This window comes from Salmo salar, chromosome ssa27 (genome assembly GCF_905237065.1).
Source record: "Salmo salar chromosome ssa27, Ssal_v3.1, whole genome shotgun sequence".
In the NCBI taxonomy this organism is placed as follows: Eukaryota; Metazoa; Chordata; class Actinopteri; order Salmoniformes; family Salmonidae; genus Salmo; species Salmo salar.
The window spans coordinates 39,276,290-39,295,272 of NC_059468.1; the positions used below are offsets into that span (position 1 = coordinate 39,276,290).

Below are 18,983 nucleotides of genomic sequence, written 5' to 3' on the forward strand. Positions count from 1 at the left end.
ACAAGTGAAGAATTCGGCGCTCTCAGGGAAAGATAATATGTTAGTCAATCGCAAGTCAAAGTTCACGGCTGTCAAAAAATTGGGGCAATCCACAAGAAAATGTACCTCCTTTGAACCTTTGAACCAGCGACCTAAGGATTGCTGCACAGAGCACCTACCGTCATCCACTCTACCAACTGTCCTACGGAGAGCAAGAAATGACGAATTTGGCGTTCTCAGGGAAAGATAATGTGTTAGTCAATCGCAAGTCAAAGTTAACGGCTGTCAAAAAATTGGGGCAATCCACAAGAAAAAGTTCACTCCTTTGAGCCGGATTTGAACCAGCGACCTAAGGATTGCTGTAATTAGCACCTACAGTCCTCCGCTCTACCAAATGAGCTATCAAAGGTCGATGAGTATGTCACAACGCCATCACCTAGATGGTCATAAGTTCTGCTGATGGATATGAGCCCTTTTAAAAGTTAAACTTCTTAGTTTGGTGGTTTCATGGAGATGCCAGGGATTGAAGCCGGGTCCTCATACATGCTAAGCATGCGCACTTCTGCTGAGCTACATCCCCTTAGAATGCCAGTAGTTGCATTTGGGGATAGAGAAAATGTGAGCCGAGGGTAAAGAATGCTGTTTAGGCCCGACACTGCTGAAGGTTTTTCCCTTTCCCTGGTGGTCTAGTGACAAGGATTTGTAGCTTTTGCTGTTGTGTCCCGTGTTTGATTCCCGGTCATGGAAATAATTGCTTTTAGGGAATAACTTTGCAAACGTCAAAAAGTCAGCACAAATGCGTAAAAGGTTATGCTCCTTTGAGATAGTGTAAGCCAGTGACATAAGCGTTGTTGCAATTTCACGTACACGCCGCCGCTCTACCACCTGTCCTATGGAAGACCAACAAGTGAAGAATTCGGCACTCTCAGGGAAAGATAATATGTTAGTCAATCGCAAGTCAAAGTTCACGGCTGTCCAAAAATTGGGGCAATCCACAAGAAAATGTACCCTCCTTTGAACCGGCGACCTAAGGATTGCTGCACAGAGCACCTACCGTTATCCACTCTACCAACTGTCCTACGGAGAGCAAGAAATGAAGAATTTGGCGTTCTCAGGGAAAGATAATGTGTTAGTCAATCGCAAGTCAAAGTTCACGGCTGTCAAAAAATTGGGGCAATCCACAAGAAAAATTTCACTCCTTTGAGCCGGATTTGAACCAGCGACCTAAGGATTGCTGTAATTAGCACCTACAGTCCTCCGCTCTACCAACTGAGCTATCAAAGGTCGATGAGTATGTCACAACGCCATCACCTAGATGGTCATAAGTTCTGCTGATGGATATGAGCCCTTTTAAAAGTTAACTTCTTAGTTTGGTGGTTTCATGGAGATGCCAGGGATTGAAGCCGGGTCCTCATACATGCAAAGCATGCGCACTTCTGCTGAGCTACATCCCCTTAGAATGCCAGTAGTTGCATTTGGGGATAGAGAAAATGTGAGCCGAGGGTAAAGAATGCTGTTTAGGCCCGACACTGCTGAAGGTTTTTCCCTTTCCCTGGTGGTCTAGTGACAAGGATTTGGAGCTTTTGCTGTTGTGTCCCGTGTTTGATTCCCGGTCAGGGAAATAATTGCTTTTAGGGAATAACTTTGCAAACGTCAAAAAGTCAGCACAAATGCGTAAAAGGTTATGCTCCTTTGAGATAGTGTAAGCCAGTGACATAAGCGTTGTTGCAATTTCACGTACACGCCGCCGCTCTACCACCTGTCCTATGGAAGACCAACAAGTGAAGAATTCGGCACTCTCAGGGAAAGATAATATGTTAGTCAATCGCAAGTCAAAGTTCACGGCTGTCCAAAAATTGGGGCAATCCACAAGAAAATGTACCCTCCTTTGAACCGGCGACCTAAGGATTGCTGCACAGAGCACCTACCGTTATCCACTCTACCAACTGTCCTACGGAGAGCAAGAAATGAAGAATTTGGCGTTCTCAGGGAAAGATAATGTGTTAGTCAATCGCAAGTCAAAGTTCACGGCTGTCAAAAAATTGGGGCAATCCACAAGAAAAATTTCACTCCTTTGAGCCGGATTTGAACCAGCGACCTAAGGATTGCTGTAATTAGCACCTACAGTCCTCCGCTCTACCAACTGAGCTATCAAAGGTCGATGAGTATGTCACAACGCCATGACCTAGATGGTCATAAGTTCTGCTGATGGATATGAGCCCTTTTAAAAGTTAACTTCTTAGTTTGGTGGTTTCATGGAGATGCCAGGGATTGAAGCCGGGTCCTCACACATGCTAAGCATGCGCACTTCTGCTGAGCTACATCCCCTTAGAATGCCAGTAGTTGCATTTGGGGATAGAGAAAATGTGAGCCGAGGGTAAAGAATGCTGTTTAGGCCCGACACTGCTGAAGGTTTTTCCCTTTCCCTGGTGGTCTAGTGACAAGGATTTGGAGCTTTTGCTGTTGTGTCCCGTGTTTGATTCCCGGTCATGGAAATAATTGCTTTTAGGGAATAACTTTGCAAACGTCAAAAAGTCAGCACAAATGCGGAAAAGGTTATGCTCCTTTGAGATAGTGTAAGCCAGTGACATAAGGATTGTTGCAATTTCACGTACACTCCGCCGCTCTACCACCTGTCCTATGGAAGACCAACAAGTGAAGAATTCGGCGCTCTCAGGGAAAGATAATATGTTAGTCAATCGCAAGTCAAAGTTCACGGCTGTCAAAAAATTGGGGCAATCCACAAGAAAATGTACACTCCTTTGAACCGTTCCAGCGACCTAAGGATTGCTGCACAGAGCACCTACCGTCATCCACTCTACCAACTGTCCTACGGAGAGCAAGAAATGACGAATTTGGCGTTCTCAGGGAAAGATAATGTGTTAGTCAATCGCAAGTCAAAGTTCACGGCTGTCAAAAAATTGGGGCAATCCACAAGAAAAATTTCACTCCTTTGAGCCGGATTTGAACCAGCGACCTAAGGATTGCTGTAATTAGCACCTACAGTCCTCCGCTCTACCAACTGAGCTATCAAAGGTCGATGAGTATGTCACAACGCCATCACCTAGATGGTCATAAGTTCTGCTGATGGATATGAGCCCTTTTATAAGTTAACTTCTTAGTTTGGTGGTTTCATGGAGATGCCAGGGATTGAAGCCGGGTCCTCATACATGCTAAGCATGCGCACTTCTGCTGAGCTACATCCCCTTAGAATGCCAGTAGTTGCATTTGGGGATAGAGAAAATGTGAGCCGAGGGTAAAGAATGCTGTTTAGGCCCGACACTGCTGAAGGTTTTTCCCTTTCCCTGGTGGTCTAGTGACAAGGATTTGGAGCTTTTGCTGTTGTGTCCCGTGTTTGATTCCCGGTCAGGGAAATAATTGCTTTTAGGGAATAACTTTGCAAACGTCAAAAAGTCAGCACAAATGCGGAAAAGGTTATCCTCCTTTGAGATAGTGTGAGCCAGTGACATAAGGATTGTTGCAATTTCACGTACACTCCGCCGCTCTACCACCTGTCCTATGGAAGACCAACAAGTGAAGAATTCGGCGCTCTCAGGGAAAGATAATATGTTAGTCAATCGCAAGTCAAAGTTCACGGCTGTCAAAAAATTGGGGCAATCCACAAGAAAATGTACACTCCTTTGAACCGGATTTGAACCAGCGACCTAAGGATTGCTGCACAGAGCACCTACCGTCATCCACTCTACCAACTGTCCTACGGAGAGCAAGAAATGACGAATTTGGCGTTCTCAGGGAAAGATAATGTGTTAGTCAATCGCAAGTCAAAGTTCACGGCTGTCAAAAAATTGGGGCAATCCACAAGAAAAATTTCACTCCTTTGAGCCGGATTTGAACCAGCGACCTAAGGATTGCTGTAATTAGCACCTACAGTCCTCCGCTCTACCAACTGAGCTATCAAAGGTCGATGAGTATGTCACAACGCCATCACCTAGATGGTCATAAGTTCTGCTGATGGATATGAGCCCTTTTATAAGTTAACTTCTTAGTTTGGTGGTTTCATGGAGATGCCAGGGATTGAAGCCGGGTCCTCATACATGCAAAGCATGCGCACTTCTGCTGAGCTACATCCCCTTAGAATGCCAGTAGTTGCATTTGGGGATAGAGAAAATGTGAGCCGAGGGTAAAGAATGCTGTTTAGGCCCGACACTGCTGAAGGTTTTTCCCTTTCCCTGGTGGTCTAGTGACAAGGATTTGGAGCTTTTGCTGTTGTGTCCCATGTTTGATTCCCGGTCAGGGAAATAATTGCTTTTAGGGAATAACTTTGCAAACGTCAAAAAGTCAGCACAAATGCGGAAAAGGTTATCCTCCTTTGAGATAGTGTGAGCCAGTGACATAAGGATTGTTGCAATTTCACGTACACTCCGCCGCTCTACCACCTGTCCTATGGAAGACCAACAAGTGAAGAATTCGGCGCTCTCAGGGAAAGATAATATGTTAGTCAATCGCAAGTCAAAGTTCACGGCTGTCAAAAAATTGGGGCAATCCACAAGAAAATGTACACTCCTTTGAACCGGATTTGAACCAGCGACCTAAGGATTGCTGCACAGAGCACCTACCGTCATCCACTCTACCAACTGTCCTACGGAGAGCAAGAAATGACGAATTTGGCGTTCTCAGGGAAAGATAATGTGTTAGTCAATCGCAAGTCAAAGTTCACGGCTGTCAAAAAATTGGGGCAATCCACAAGAAAAATTTCACTCCTTTGAGCCGGATTTGAACCAGCGACCTAAGGATTGCTGTAATTAGCACCTACAGTCCTCCGCTCTACCAACTGAGCTATCAAAGGTCGATGAGTATGTCACAACGCCATCACCTAGATGGTCATAAGTTCTGCTGATGGATATGAGCCCTTTTATAAGTTAACTTCTTAGTTTGGTGGTTTCATGGAGATGCCAGGGATTGAAGCCGGGTCCTCATACATGCTAAGCATGCGCACTTCTGCTGAGCTACATCCCCTTAGAATGCCAGTAGTTGCATTTGGGGATAGAGAAAATGTGAGCCGAGGGTAAAGAATGCTGTTTAGGCCCGACACTGCTGAAGGTTTTTCCCTTTCCCTGGTGGTCTAGTGACAAGGATTTGGAGCTTTTGCTGTTGTGTCCCGTGTTTGATTCCCGGTCAGGGAAATAATTGCTTTTAGGGAATAACTTTGCAAACGTCAAAAAGTCAGCACAAATGCGGAAAAGGTTATCCTCCTTTGAGATAGTGTGAGCCAGTGACATAAGGATTGTTGCAATTTCACGTACACTCCGCCGCTCTACCACCTGTCCTATGGAAGACCAACAAGTGAAGAATTCGGCGCTCTCAGGGAAAGATAATATGTTAGTCAATCGCAAGTCAAAGTTCACGGCTGTCAAAAAATTGGGGCAATCCACAAGAAAATGTACACTCCTTTGAACCGGATTTGAACCAGCGACCTAAGGATTGCTGCACAGAGCACCTACCGTCATCCACTCTACCAACTGTCCTACGGAGAGCAAGAAATGACGAATTTGGCGTTCTCAGGGAAAGATAATGTGTTAGTCAATCGCAAGTCAAAGTTCACGGCTGTCAAAAAATTGGGGCAATCCACAAGAAAAATTTCACTCCTTTGAGCCGGATTTGAACCAGCGACCTAAGGATTGCTGTAATTAGCACCTACAGTCCTCCGCTCTACCAACTGAGCTATCAAAGGTCGATGAGTATGTCACAACGCCATCACCTAGATGGTCATAAGTTCTGCTGATGGATATGAGCCCTTTTAAAAGTTAACTTCTTAGTTTGGTGGTTTCATGGAGATGCCAGGGATTGAAGCCGGGTCCTCATACATGCAAAGCATGCGCACTTCTGCTGAGCTACATCCCCTTAGAATGCCAGTAGTTGCATTTGGGGATAGAGAAAATGTGAGCCGAGGGTAAAGAATGCTGTTTAGGCCCGACACTGCTGAAGGTTTTTCCCTTTCCCTGGTGGTCTAGTGACAAGGATTTGGAGCTTTTGCTGTTGTGTCCCGTGTTTGATTCCCGGTCAGGGAAATAATTGCTTTTAGGGAATAACTTTGCAAACGTCAAAAAGTCAGCACAAATGCGGAAAAGGTTATCCTCCTTTGAGATAGTGTGAGCCAGTGACATAAGGATTGTTGCAATTTCACGTACACTCCGCCGCTCTACCACCTGTCCTATGGAAGACCAACAAGTGAAGAATTCGGCGCTCTCAGGGAAAGATAATATGTTAGTCAATCGCAAGTCAAAGTTCACGGCTGTCAAAAAATTGGGGCAATCCACAAGAAAATGTACACTCCTTTGAACCGGTTTGAACCACGACCTAAGATTGCTGCACAGAGCACCTACCGTCATCCACTCTACCAACTGTCCTACGGAGAGCAAGAAATAATTTGGCGTTCTCAGGGAAAGATAATGTGTTAGTCAATCGCAAGTCAAAGTTCACGGCTGTCAAAAAATTGGGGCAATCCACAAGAAAAATTTCACTCCTTTGAGCCGGATTTGAACCAGCGACCTAAGGATTGCTGTAATTAGCACCTACAGTCCTCCGCTCTACCAACTGAGCTATCAAAGGTCGATGAGTATGTCACAACGCCATCACCTAGATGGTCATAAGTTCTGCTGATGGATATGAGCCCTTTTATAAGTTAACTTCTTAGTTTGGTGGTTTCATGGAGATGCCAGGGATTGAAGCCGGGTCCTCATACATGCAAAGCATGCGCACTTCTGCTGAGCTACATCCCCTTAGAATGCCAGTAGTTGCATTTGGGGATAGAGAAAATGTGAGCCGAGGGTAAAGAATGCTGTTTAGGCCCGACACTGCTGAAGGTTTTTCCCTTTCCCTGGTGGTCTAGTGACAAGGATTTGGAGCTTTTGCTGTTGTGTCCCGTGTTTGATTCCCGGTCAGGGAAATAATTGCTTTTAGGGAATAACTTTGCAAACGTCAAAAAGTCAGCACAAATGCGGAAAAGGTTATCCTCCTTTGAGATAGTGTGAGCCAGTGACATAAGGATTGTTGCAATTTCACGTACACTCCGCCGCTCTACCACCTGTCCTATGGAAGACCAACAAGTGAAGAATTCGGCGCTCTCAGGGAAAGATAATATGTTAGTCAATCGCAAGTCAAAGTTCACGGCTGTCAAAAAATTGGGGCAATCCACAAGAAAATGTACACTCCTTTGAACCGGATTTGAACCAGCGACCTAAGGATTGCTGCACAGAGCACCTACCGTCATCCACTCTACCAACTGTCCTACGGAGAGCAAGAAATGAAGAATTTGGCGTTCTCAGGGAAAGATAATGTGTTAGTCAATCGCAAGTCAAAGTTCACGGCTGTCAAAAAATTGGGGCAATCCACAAGAAAAATTTCACTCCTTTGAGCCGGATTTGAACCAGCGACCTAAGGATTGCTGTAATTAGCACCTACAGTCCTCCGCTCTACCAACTGAGCTATCAAAGGTCGATGAGTATGTCACAACGCCATCACCTAGATGGTCATAAGTTCTGCTGATGGATATGAGCCCTTTTAAAAGTTAACTTCTTAGTTTGGTGGTTTCATGGAGATGCCAGGGATTGAAGCCGGGTCCTCATACATGCAAAGCATGCGCACTTCTGCTGAGCTACATCCCCTTAGAATGCCAGTAGTTGCATTTGGGGATAGAGAAAATGTGAGCCGAGGGTAAAGAATGCTGTTTAGGCCCGACACTGCTGAAGGTTTTTCCCTTTCCCTGGTGGTCTAGTGACAAGGATTTGGAGCTTTTGCTGTTGTGTCCCGTGTTTGATTCCCGGTCAGGGAAATAATTGCTTTTAGGGAATAACTTTGCAAACGTCAAAAAGTCAGCACAAATGCGGAAAAGGTTATCCTCCTTTGAGATAGTGTGAGCCAGTGACATAAGGATTGTTGCAATTTCACGTACACTCCGCCGCTCTACCACCTGTCCTATGGAAGACCAACAAGTGAAGAATTCGGCGCTCTCAGGGAAAGATAATATGTTAGTCAATCGCAAGTCAAAGTTCACGGCTGTCAAAAAATTGGGGCAATCCACAAGAAAATGTACCCTCCTTTGAACCGGATTTGAACCAGCGACCTAAGGATTGCTGCACAGAGCACCTACCGTCATCCACTCTACCAACTGTCCTACGGAGAGCAAGAAATGAAGAATTTGGCGTTCTCAGGGAAAGATAATGTGTTAGTCAATCGCAAGTCAAAGTTCACGGCTGTCAAAAAATTGGGGCAATCCACAAGAAAAATTTCACTCCTTTGAGCCGGATTTGAACCAGCGACCTAAGGATTGCTGTAATTAGCACCTACAGTCCTCCGCTCTACCAACTGAGCTATCAAAGGTCGATGAGTATGTCACAACGCCATCACCTAGATGGTCATAAGTTCTGCTGATGGATATGAGCCCTTTTAAAAGTTAACTTCTTAGTTTGGTGGTTTCATGGAGATGCCAGGGATTGAAGCCGGGTCCTCATACATGCAAAGCATGCGCACTTCTGCTGAGCTACATCCCCTTAGAATGCCAGTAGTTGCATTTGGGGATAGAGAAAATGTGAGCCGAGGGTAAAGAATGCTGTTTAGGCCCGACACTGCTGAAGGTTTTTCCCTTTCCCTGGTGGTCTAGTGACAAGGATTTGGAGCTTTTGCTGTTGTGTCCCGTGTTTGATTCCCGGTCAGGGAAATAATTGCTTTTAGGGAATAACTTTGCAAACGTCAAAAAGTCAGCACAAATGCGGAAAAGGTTATCCTCCTTTGAGATAGTGTGAGCCAGTGACATAAGGATTGTTGCAATTTCACGTACACTCCGCCGCTCTACCACCTGTCCTATGGAAGACCAACAAGTGAAGAATTCGGCGCTCTCAGGGAAAGATAATATGTTAGTCAATCGCAAGTCAAAGTTCACGGCTGTCAAAAAATTGGGGCAATCCACAAGAAAATGTACACTCCTTTGAACCGGACGACCTAAGATTGCTGCACAGAGCACCTACGTCATCACTTTTAGGAGAGCAAGAAATGAAGAATTTGGCGTTCTCAGGGAAAGATAATGTGTTAGTCAATCGCAAGTCAAAGTTCACGGCTGTCAAAAAATTGGGGCAATCCACAAGAAAAATTTCACTCCTTTGAGCCGGATTTGAACCAGCGACCTAAGGATTGCTGTAATTAGCTCCTACAGTCCTCCGCTCTACCAACTGAGCTATCAAAGGTCGATGACTATGTCACAACGCCATCACCTAGATGGTCATAAGTTCTGCTAATGGATATGAGCCCTTTTAAAAGTTAAACTTCTTAGTTTGGTGGTTTCATGGAGATGCCAGGGATTGAAGCCGGGTCCTCATACATGCAAAGCATGCGCACTTCTGCTGAGCTACATCCCCTTAGAATGCCAGTAGTTGCATTTGGGGATAGAGAAAATGTGAGCCGAGGTTAAAGAATGCTGTTTAGGCCCGACACTGCTGAAGGTTTTTCCCTCTCCCTGGTGGTCTAGTGACAAGGATTTGGAGCATTTGCTGTTGTGTCCCGTGTTTGATTCCCGGTCAGGGAAATAATTGCTTTTAGGGAATAACTTTGCAAACGTCAGAAAGTCAGCACAAATGCGGAAAAGGTTATCCTCCTTTGAGATAGTGTGAGCCAGTGACATAAGGATTGTTGCAATTTCACGTACACTCCGCCGCTCTACCACCTGTCCTACGGAAGACCAACAAGTGAAGAATTCGGCGCTCTCAGGGAAAGATAATATGTTAGTCAATCGCAAGTCAAAGTTCACGGCTGTCAAGAAATTGGGGCAATCCACAAGAAAATCTACACTCCTTTGAACCGGATTTGAACCAGCGACCTAAGGATTGCTGCACAGAGCACCTACCATCATCCACTCTACCAACTGTCCTACGGAGAGCAAGAAATGAAGAATTTGGCGTTCTCAGGGAAAGATAATGTGTTAGTCAATCGCAAGTCAAAGTTCACGGCTGTCACAAAAATTGGGGCAATCCACAAGAAAAATTTCACTCCTTTGAGCCGGATTTGAGCCAGCGACCTAAGGATCGCTGGACCGAGCACCTACAGTCCTCCGCTCTACCAACTGAGCTATCAAAGGTCGATGAGTATGTCACAACGCCATCACCTAGATGGTCATAAGTTCTGCTGATGGATATGAGCCCTTTTAAAAGTTAACTTCTTAGTTTGGTGGTTTCATGGAGATGCCAGGGATTGAAGCCGGGTCCTCATACATGCAAAGCATGCTCACTTCTGCTGAGCTACATCCCCTTAGAATGCCAGTAGTTGCATTTGGGGATAGAGAAAATGTGAGCCGAGGGTAAAGAATGCTGTTTAGGCCCGACACTGCTGAAGGTTTTTCCCTCTCCCTGGTGGTCTAGTGACAAGGATTTGGAGCATTTGCTGTTGTGTCCCGTGTTTGATTCCCGGTCAGGGAAATAATTGCTTTTAGGGAATAAATTTGCAAACGTCAAAAAGTCAGCACAAATGCGGAAAAGGTTATCCTCCTTTGAGATAGTGTGAGCCAGTGACATAAGGATTGTTGCAATTTCACGTAGACTCCACCGCTCTACCACCTGTCCTATAGATGACCAACAAGTGAAGAATTCGGCGCTCTCAGGGAAAGATAATATGTTAGTCAATCGCAAGTCAAAGTTCACGGCTGTCAAAAAATTGGGGCAATCCACAAGAAAATGTACACTCCTGTGAGCCGGATTTGAGCCAGCGACCTAAGGATTGCTGGACAGAGCATCTACAGTCCTCCGCTCTACCAACTGAGCTATCAAAGGTCGATGAGTATGTCACAACGCCATCACCTAGATGGTAATAAGTTCTGCTGATGGATATGAGCCCTTTTAAAAGTTAACTTCTTAGTTTGGTGGTTTCATGGAGATGCCAGGGATTGAAGCCGGGTCCTCATACATGCAAAGCATGCGCACTTCTGCTGAGCTACATCCCCTTAGAATGCCAGTAGTTGCATTTGGGGATAGAGAAAATGTGAGCCGAGGGTAAAGAATGCTGTTTAGGCCCGACACTGCTGAAGGTTTTTCCCTTTCCCTGGTGGTCTAGTGACAAGGATTTGGAGCTTTTGCTGTTGTGTCCCGTGTTTGATTCCCGGTCAGGGAAATAATTGCTTTTAGGGAATAAATTTGCAAACGTCAAAAAGTCAGCACAAATGCGGAAAAGGTTATCCTCCTTTGAGATAGTGTGAGCCAGTGACATAAGGATTGTTGCAATTTCACGTACACTCCGCCGCTCTACCACCTGTCCTATGGAAGACCAACAAGTGAAGAATTTGGCGCTCTCAGGGAAAGATAATATGTTAGTCAATCGCAAGTCAAAGTTCACGGCTGTCAAAAAATTGAGGCAATCCACAAGAAAATTTACACTCCTTTGAACCGGATTTGAACCAGCGACCTAAGGATTGCTGCACAGAGCACCTACCGTCATCCACTCTACCAACTGTCCTACGGAGAGCAAGAAATGAAGAATTTGGCGTTCTCAGGGAAAGATAATGTGTTAGTCAATCGCAAGTCAAAGTTCACGGCTGTCAAAAAATTGGGGCAATCCACAAGAAAAATTTCACTCCTTTGAGCCGGATTTGAACCAGCGACCTAAGGAATGCTGTAATTAGCTCCTACAGTCCTCCGCTCTACCAACTGAGCTATCAAACGTCGATGAGTATGTCACAACGCCATCACCTAGATGGTCATAAGTTCTGCTGATGGATATGAGCCCTTTTAAAAGTTAAACTTCTTAGTTTGGTGGTTTCATGTAGATGCCAGGGATTGAAGCCGGGTCCTCATACATGCAAAGCATGCGCACTTCTGCTGAGCTACATCCCCTTAGAATGCCAGTAGTTGCATTTGGGGATAGAGAAAATGTGAGCCGAGGGTAAAGAATGCTGTTTAGGCCCGACACTGCTGAAGGTTTTTCCCTTTCCCTGGTGGTCTAGTGACAAGGATTTGGAGCTTTTGCTGTTGTGTCCCGTGTTTGATTCCCGGTCAGGGAAATAATTGCTTTTAGGGAATAACTTTGCAAACGTCGAAAAGTCAGCACAAATGCGGAAAAGGTTATCCTCCTTTGAGATAGTGTGAGCCAGTGACATCACGTACACTCCGCCTCTCTACCACCTGTCCTATGGAAGACCAACAAGTGAAGAATTCGGTGCTCTCAGGGAAAGATAATATGTTAGTCAATCGCAAGTCAAAGTTCACGGCTGTCAAGAAATTGGGGCAATCCACAAGAAAATCTACACTCCTTTGAACCGGATTTGAACCAGCGACCTAAGGATTGCTGCACAGAGCACCTACAGTCATCCACTCTACCAACTGTCCTACGCAGAGGAAGATACGAAGAATTTGGCGTTCTCAGGGACAGATAATGTGTTAGTCAATCACAAGTCAAAGTTCACGGCTGTCAAAAAATTGGGGCAATCCACAAGAAAATGTACACTCCTTTGAGCCGGATTTGAGCCAGCGACCTAAGGATCGCTGGACCGAGCATCTACAGTCCTCCGCTCTACCAACTGAGCTATCAAAGGTCGATGAGTATGTCACAACGCCATCACCAAGATGGTCATAAGTTCTGCTGATGGATATGAGCCCTTTTAAAAGTTAACTTCTTAGTTTGGTGGTTTCATGGAGATGCCAGGGATTGAAGCCGGGTCCTCATACATGCAAAGCATGCGCACTTCTGCTGAGCTACATCCCCTTAGAATGCCAGTAGTTGCATTTGGGGATAGAGAAAATGTGAGCCGAGGGTAAAGAATGCTGTTTAGGCCCGACACTGCTGAAGGTTTTTCCCTCTCCCTGGTGGTCTAGTGACAAGGATTTGGAGCATTTGCTGTTGTGTCCCGTGTTTGATTCCCGGTCAGGGAAATAATTGCTTTTAGGGAATAACTTTGCAAACGTCAAAAAGTCAGCACAAATGCGGAAAAGGTTATCCTCCTTTGAGATAGTGTGAGCCAGTGACATAAGGATTGTTGCAATTTCACGTACACTCCGCCGCTCTACCACCTGTCCTATGGAAGACCAACAAGTGAAGAATTCGGCGCTCTCAGGGAAAGATAATATGTTAGTCAATCGCAAGTCAAAGTTCACGCTGTCAAAAAATTGGGGCAATCCACAAGAAAACGTACAGTCCTTTGAACCGGATTTGAACCAGCAACCTAAGGATTGCTGCACAGAGCACCTACAGTCATCCACTCTACCAACTGTCCTACGGAGAGCAAGAAATGAAGAATTTGGCGTTCTCAGGGAAAGATAATGTGTTAGTCAATCGCAAGTCAAAGTTCACGGCTGTCAAAAAATTGGGGCAATCCACAAGAAAAATGTAGCTCCTTAGAGCCGGATTTGAACCAGCGACCTAAGGATTGCTACAATTAGCAGCTACAGTCCTCTGCTCTACCAACTGAGCTATCAAAGGTCAATGAGTATGTCACAACGCCATCACCTAGATGGTCATAAGTTCTGCTGATGGATATGAGTCCTTTTAAAAGTTAAACTTCTTAGTTTGGTGGTTTCATGGAGATGCCAGGGATTGAAGCCGGGTCCTCATACATGCAAAGCATGCGCACTTCTGCTGAGCTACATCCCCTTAGAATGCCAGTAGTTGCATTTGGGGATAGAGAAAATGTGAGCCGAGGGTAAATAATGCTGTTTAGGCCCGACACTGCTGAAGGTTTTTCCCTTTCCCTGGTGGTCTAGTGACAAGGATTTGGAGCTTTTGCTGTTGTGTCCCGTGTTTGATTCCCGGTCAGGGAAATAATTGCTTTTAGGGAATAACTTTGCAAACGTCAAAAAGTCAGCACAAATGCGGAAAAGGTTATCCTCCTTTGAGATAGTGTGAGCCAGTGACATATGGATTGTTGCAATTTCACCTACACAGTCCGCCGCTCTACCACCTGTCCTATCGAAGACCAACAAGTGAAGAATTCGGCGCTCTCAGGAAAGATAATATGTTAGTCAATCGCAAGTCAAAGTTCACGGCTGTCAAAAAATTGGGGCAATCCACAAGATAATGTACACTCCTTTGAACCAGATTTGAACCAGCGACCTAAGGATTGCTGCACAGAGCACCTACAGTCCTCTGCTCTACCAACTGTCCTACGGAAAGCTAGAAATGAAGAATTTGGCGTTCTCAGGGAAAGATAATGTGTTAGTCAATCGCAAGTCAAAGTTCACGGCTGTCAAAAATTTGGGGCAATCCACAAGAAAAATGTCACTACTTTGAGCCGGATTTGAACCAGCGACTTAAGGTTTGCTGCAATTAGCACCTACAGTCCTCCGCTCTACCAACTGAGCTATCAAAGGTAGATGAGTATGTCACAACGCCATCACCTAGATGGTAATAAGATCCGCTGATGGATATGAGCCCTTTTAAAAGTTAAACTTCTTTGTTTGGTGGTTTCATGGAGATGCCAGGATTGAAGCCGGGTCCTCATACATGCAAAGCATGCGCACTTCTGCTGAGCTACATCCCCTTAGAATGCCAGTAGTTGCATTTGGGGATAGAGAAAATGTGAGCCGAGGGTAAAGAATGCTGTTTAGGCCCGACACTGCTGAATGTTTTTCCCTTTCCCTGGTGGTCTAGTGACAAGGATTTGGAGCTTTTGCTGTTGTGTCCCGTGTTTGATTCCCGGTCAGGGAAATAATTGCTTTTAGGGAATAACTTTGCAAACGTCAAAAAGTCAGCACAAATTCGGAAAAGGTTATCCTCCTTTGAGATAGTGTGAGCCAGTGACATAAGGATTGTAGCAATTTCACGTACACTCCGCCGCTCTACCACCTGTCCTATGGAAGACCAACAAGTGAAGAATTCGGCGCTCTCAGGGAAAGATAATATGTTAGTCAATCGCAAGTCAAAGTTCACGGCTGTCAAAAATTTGGGGCAATCCACAAGAAAAATGTACACTACTTTGAACCAGCGACTTAAGGTTTGCTGCAATTAGCACCTACAGTCCTCCGCTCTACCAACTGAGCTATCAAAGGTAGATGAGTATGTCACAACGCCATCACCTAGATGGTAATAAGATCCGCTGATGGATATGAGCCCTTTTAAAAGTTAAACTTCTTTGTTTGGTGGTTTCATGGAGATGCCAGGATTGAAGCCGGGTCCTCATACATGCAAAGCATGCGCACTTCTGCTGAGCTACATCCCCTTAGAATGCCAGTAGTTGCATTTGGGGATAGAGAAAATGTGAGCCGAGGGTAAAGAATGCTGTTTAGGCCCGACACTGCTGAAGGTTTTTCCCTTTCCCTGGTGGTCTAGTGACAAGGATTTGGAGCTTTTGCTGTTGTGTCCCGTGTTTGATTCCCGGTCAGGGAAATAATTGCTTTTAGGGAATAACTTTGCAAACGTCAAAAAGTCAGCACAAATGCGGAAAAGGTTATCCTCCTTTGAGATAGTGTGAGCCAGTGACATAAGGATTGTTGCAATTTCACGTACACTCCGCCGCTCTACCACCTGTCCTATGGAAGACCAACAAGTGAAGAATTCGGCGCTCTCAGGGAAAGATAATATGTTAGTCAATCGCAAGTCAAAGTTCACGGCTGTCAAAAAATTGGGGCAATCCACAAGAAAATGTACACTCCTTTGAACCGGATTTGAACCAGCAACCTAAGGATTGCTGCACAGAGCACCTACAGTCATCCACTCTACCAACTGTCCTACGGAGAGCAAGAAATGAAGAATTTGGCGTTCTCAGGGATAGATAATGTGTTAGTCAATCGCAAGTCAAAGTTCACGGCTGTCAAAAATTTGGGGCAATCCACAAGAAAAATGTCACTACTTTGAGCCGGATTTGAACCAGCGACTTAAGGTTTGCTGCAATTAGCACCTACAGTCCTCCGCTCTACCAACTGAGATATCAAAGGTCGGCGAGTATATTGCAACTCCATCACCTAGATGTTCATAAGTTCTGCTGATGGATATGAGCCCTTTTAAAAGTTAAACTTCTTAGTTTGGTGGTTTCATGGAGATGCCAGGGATTGAAGCCGGGTCCTCATACATGCAAACCATCCCACCTGGCCGACATCAAGTGAAATTGCAGAGCGCCAATTTCAAAAACAGAAATATTTATTATAAAAATTAATAAAACATACATGTGTTATACATCGGTTTAAAGATTCACTTCTTGCTAATCCAACCACGGTGTCAGATTTCAAAAAGACTTTACGGCGAAAGCAAACCACGCGATTTTCTGAGAACAATGCCCAGCATACAATTCATTACAAACAGTAACCAGTCAAGTAGAGGAGTAACAAAGTCAGAAATAGCTATAAAATGAATCACTAACCTTTGATGATCTTCATATGGTTACACTCACAAGACTCCCAGTTACCCAATGAATGTTTGTTTTGTTCGATAAAGTCCCTCTTTATATCCAAAAACTTCCGTTTTGTTAGTGCGTTTTGTTCAGAAATCCACTGTCTCAAACAACATCCGGTGAAATTGTAGAGCGTGAAACTCAACAAAACAGAAACTCTCATAATAAACATTCATAAAAGATACAAATGTTATACACCAGCTTAAAGAAACTTCTTGTTAATCCAACCGCTGTGTCAGATTTCAAAAACACTTTACGGCGAAAGCAAACCATGCGATTTTCTGAGAACAGTTCCCAGCAGACAATTCATTACAAACAGTAACCAGCCAAGTAGAGGAGTAACAAAAGTCAGAAATAGCAATAAAATGTATCACTTACCTTTGAAGATCTTCATATGGTTGCACGCCCAAGACTCCATCTTACACAATAAATGTTCGTTTTGCTCAATAAAGTCCCTCTTTATATTGAAAAACCTCTGTTTTGTTGGTGCGTTTTGTTCAGTAATCCATTGGAACAAAGCGCGGTCAGAACAGACAGATGAAAAATCATAAAAGTTTGTAGAAACATTTCAAACGATGTTTATAATCAATCCTCAGGTTGTTTTTATCATAAATAATCGATCATATTTCAACCGGACAATAGCTTCGTCAATAGAAAAGGAAAAACAAGAAAGGCACGCTCCCGGTCACACACAGGACTCAAGTCTGGAAATGTCCACTGTCCTCTCATTGAAAGTGTTGTTTCTCCCTAATTTTTCAGAGTAAAAGCCTGAAACAATGCCTTAAGACTGGCCACATGTAGTGGAAGCCATAGGGATCGTGAACTGGGTCATAAGTCTTTGTATGGTGGATAGGCTTTCAACGGAAAAACAGCCATTTCAAAATAATAGCACTTCCTGGATGGATTTTCCTCAGGTTTTCACCTGCCATATCAGTTCTGTTATACTCACAGACATTATTTTAACAGTTTTGCAAGTTTTGGAGTGTTTCTATCCAAATCTACCAATTATATGCATATCCTAGCTTCTGGGCTTGAGTAGCAGGCAGTTTACTTTGGGCATGCTTTTCATCCAAAATTCCAAATGCTGCCCCCTACCCTAGTGAAGTTAACCACTTCTGGTTGCTCCAGGAAGCTTAGAATCAACACAGGTAGACTTCACAGTCGCCTGATGGATTGTTATAGAAGACAGGTTCTATATAGGCTTCAGGTTGAAGTTAGGGCAGCGTATTTCTATGGGGAGAGATGTCATTGTAAACTGTTAGATGAAAACACCCTGTTTTCACTGTTAAGGGTTAATTCCACAAGGTCAAGGTTAGGCTTGCACAGATTGGGAGGACCTTAGGAATGTTCCTGTGGTTGAATTGTCCTTTTAACCCTAATGGTTCTACCACTGTCACCCAAAAGCACCTGAAATTTAGGCAAGGCATAATTTTGGGCATACTTTTTTGCACGTTCCCTGCAGTCAGACAGAGCGAGCTACGGTCAAGTGGGGGATCTCCTTGAACTCGGCACGGAATAAAGACTACGGTGATGCCATCAGTCAATAAGATATCATTTTGACACCAAACTGATACAAACTGACACCAAACCCACTTTGTCCAACTCGTTTAGAAGCCAACTATCACATATTTCAGAGCAGAGCCCAAAATTCACAGCGCCTTCTGTTTAAACCATAAGAAATACTACGGGGTCCCTGAAAGAGCTATTGGACAGAAACTTTAGGGTCCGTCTCTAAGGGCCAAAGCGGTTCCAATGCACCTAGTCTTCCGCTAGCGGAACGCCTCACCAATATCCAATGGTAGAGCGTGGCGCGAAATACAAAAAACCTTAAAAATGCTATAACTTCAATTTCTCAAACATATGACTATTTTACACCATTTGAAAGATAAGACTCTCGTTAATCCAACCACATTGTCCGATTTCAAAAAGGCTGTACAGCAAAAGCAAAACATTAGATTATGTTAGGAGAGTACCCAGCCCAAAATAATCACAAAGCCATTTTCAAAGCAAGCATATATGTCACAAAAACCCAAAACACAGCTAAATGCAGCACTAACCTTTGATGATCTTCATCAGATGACACTCCTAGGACATTATGTTATACAATACATGCATGTTTTGATCAATCAAGTTCATATTTATATCAAAAAACTGCTTTTTACATTAGCATGTGATGTTCAGAACTAGCATTCCCACCCAAAACTTCGGGTGAATTTACTAAATTAATCATCATAAACGTTCACAAAATACATAACAATTATTTTAAGAATTATAGATACAGAACTCTTTTATGCAATCGCTATGTCAGATTTTAAAATAGCTTTTCGGCGAAAGCACATTTTGCAATATTCTGAGTACATAGCTCAGCCATCACAGGCTAGCTATTCAGACACCTGCCAACTTCGGGGCTCACTAAACTCAGAATTACTATTAGAAAAATTGTATTACCTTTGCTGTTCTTCGTCAGAATGCACTCCCAGGACTGCTACTTCCACAACAAATGTTGTTTTTGTTCCAAATAATCCATAGTTATGTCCAAATACCCCTGTTTTGTTCGTGCGTTCAGGTCACTATCCAAAGGGTAACGCGCGAGCGCATTTCCAGACAAAAAAACCCAAAATGTTCCATTACCGTACTTAGAAGCATGTCAATCGCTGTTTAAAATCAATTTTTATGCTATTTTTCTCGT

General features: G+C 44.2%; 16 non-coding genes across 16 annotated transcripts; all 16 read right to left on the reverse strand.

Moving 5' to 3' along the window:
- Nucleotides 1-300: 300 nt before the first annotated feature.
- trnay-gua (transfer RNA tyrosine (anticodon GUA)) lies at nucleotides 301-388 on the reverse strand. Its single transcript is given in 2 exon segments — nucleotides 301-336; nucleotides 352-388. It is a non-coding gene; the product is annotated as a tRNA-Tyr (tRNA).
- Nucleotides 389-1,175: 787 nt separating this feature from the next.
- trnay-gua (transfer RNA tyrosine (anticodon GUA)) lies at nucleotides 1,176-1,263 on the reverse strand. The gene is given in 2 exon segments: nucleotides 1,176-1,211; nucleotides 1,227-1,263. It is a non-coding gene; the product is annotated as a tRNA-Tyr (tRNA).
- A 786-nt stretch (nucleotides 1,264-2,049) lies between these two features.
- Nucleotides 2,050-2,137, reverse strand: trnay-gua (transfer RNA tyrosine (anticodon GUA)). The gene is given in 2 exon segments: nucleotides 2,050-2,085; nucleotides 2,101-2,137. It is a non-coding gene; the product is annotated as a tRNA-Tyr (tRNA).
- A 791-nt stretch (nucleotides 2,138-2,928) lies between these two features.
- On the reverse strand, nucleotides 2,929-3,016 carry trnay-gua (transfer RNA tyrosine (anticodon GUA)). The gene is given in 2 exon segments: nucleotides 2,929-2,964; nucleotides 2,980-3,016. It is a non-coding gene; the product is annotated as a tRNA-Tyr (tRNA).
- A 797-nt stretch (nucleotides 3,017-3,813) lies between these two features.
- Nucleotides 3,814-3,901, reverse strand: trnay-gua (transfer RNA tyrosine (anticodon GUA)). The gene is given in 2 exon segments: nucleotides 3,814-3,849; nucleotides 3,865-3,901. It is a non-coding gene; the product is annotated as a tRNA-Tyr (tRNA).
- A 797-nt stretch (nucleotides 3,902-4,698) lies between these two features.
- trnay-gua (transfer RNA tyrosine (anticodon GUA)) lies at nucleotides 4,699-4,786 on the reverse strand. The gene is given in 2 exon segments: nucleotides 4,699-4,734; nucleotides 4,750-4,786. It is a non-coding gene; the product is annotated as a tRNA-Tyr (tRNA).
- A 797-nt stretch (nucleotides 4,787-5,583) lies between these two features.
- On the reverse strand, nucleotides 5,584-5,671 carry trnay-gua (transfer RNA tyrosine (anticodon GUA)). The gene is given in 2 exon segments: nucleotides 5,584-5,619; nucleotides 5,635-5,671. It is a non-coding gene; the product is annotated as a tRNA-Tyr (tRNA).
- Nucleotides 5,672-6,461: 790 nt separating this feature from the next.
- trnay-gua (transfer RNA tyrosine (anticodon GUA)) lies at nucleotides 6,462-6,549 on the reverse strand. Its single transcript is given in 2 exon segments — nucleotides 6,462-6,497; nucleotides 6,513-6,549. It is a non-coding gene; the product is annotated as a tRNA-Tyr (tRNA).
- Nucleotides 6,550-7,346: 797 nt separating this feature from the next.
- Nucleotides 7,347-7,434, reverse strand: trnay-gua (transfer RNA tyrosine (anticodon GUA)). Its single transcript is given in 2 exon segments — nucleotides 7,347-7,382; nucleotides 7,398-7,434. It is a non-coding gene; the product is annotated as a tRNA-Tyr (tRNA).
- Nucleotides 7,435-8,231: 797 nt separating this feature from the next.
- On the reverse strand, nucleotides 8,232-8,319 carry trnay-gua (transfer RNA tyrosine (anticodon GUA)). The gene is given in 2 exon segments: nucleotides 8,232-8,267; nucleotides 8,283-8,319. It is a non-coding gene; the product is annotated as a tRNA-Tyr (tRNA).
- Nucleotides 8,320-9,091: 772 nt separating this feature from the next.
- Nucleotides 9,092-9,179, reverse strand: trnay-gua (transfer RNA tyrosine (anticodon GUA)). Its single transcript is given in 2 exon segments — nucleotides 9,092-9,127; nucleotides 9,143-9,179. It is a non-coding gene; the product is annotated as a tRNA-Tyr (tRNA).
- A 799-nt stretch (nucleotides 9,180-9,978) lies between these two features.
- Nucleotides 9,979-10,066, reverse strand: trnay-gua (transfer RNA tyrosine (anticodon GUA)). Its single transcript is given in 2 exon segments — nucleotides 9,979-10,014; nucleotides 10,030-10,066. It is a non-coding gene; the product is annotated as a tRNA-Tyr (tRNA).
- A 600-nt stretch (nucleotides 10,067-10,666) lies between these two features.
- trnay-gua (transfer RNA tyrosine (anticodon GUA)) lies at nucleotides 10,667-10,754 on the reverse strand. Its single transcript is given in 2 exon segments — nucleotides 10,667-10,702; nucleotides 10,718-10,754. It is a non-coding gene; the product is annotated as a tRNA-Tyr (tRNA).
- Nucleotides 10,755-11,551: 797 nt separating this feature from the next.
- On the reverse strand, nucleotides 11,552-11,639 carry trnay-gua (transfer RNA tyrosine (anticodon GUA)). The gene is given in 2 exon segments: nucleotides 11,552-11,587; nucleotides 11,603-11,639. It is a non-coding gene; the product is annotated as a tRNA-Tyr (tRNA).
- Nucleotides 11,640-12,420: 781 nt separating this feature from the next.
- Nucleotides 12,421-12,508, reverse strand: trnay-gua (transfer RNA tyrosine (anticodon GUA)). Its single transcript is given in 2 exon segments — nucleotides 12,421-12,456; nucleotides 12,472-12,508. It is a non-coding gene; the product is annotated as a tRNA-Tyr (tRNA).
- A 796-nt stretch (nucleotides 12,509-13,304) lies between these two features.
- Nucleotides 13,305-13,392, reverse strand: trnay-gua (transfer RNA tyrosine (anticodon GUA)). Its single transcript is given in 2 exon segments — nucleotides 13,305-13,340; nucleotides 13,356-13,392. It is a non-coding gene; the product is annotated as a tRNA-Tyr (tRNA).
- Nucleotides 13,393-18,983: the final 5,591 nt, after the last annotated feature.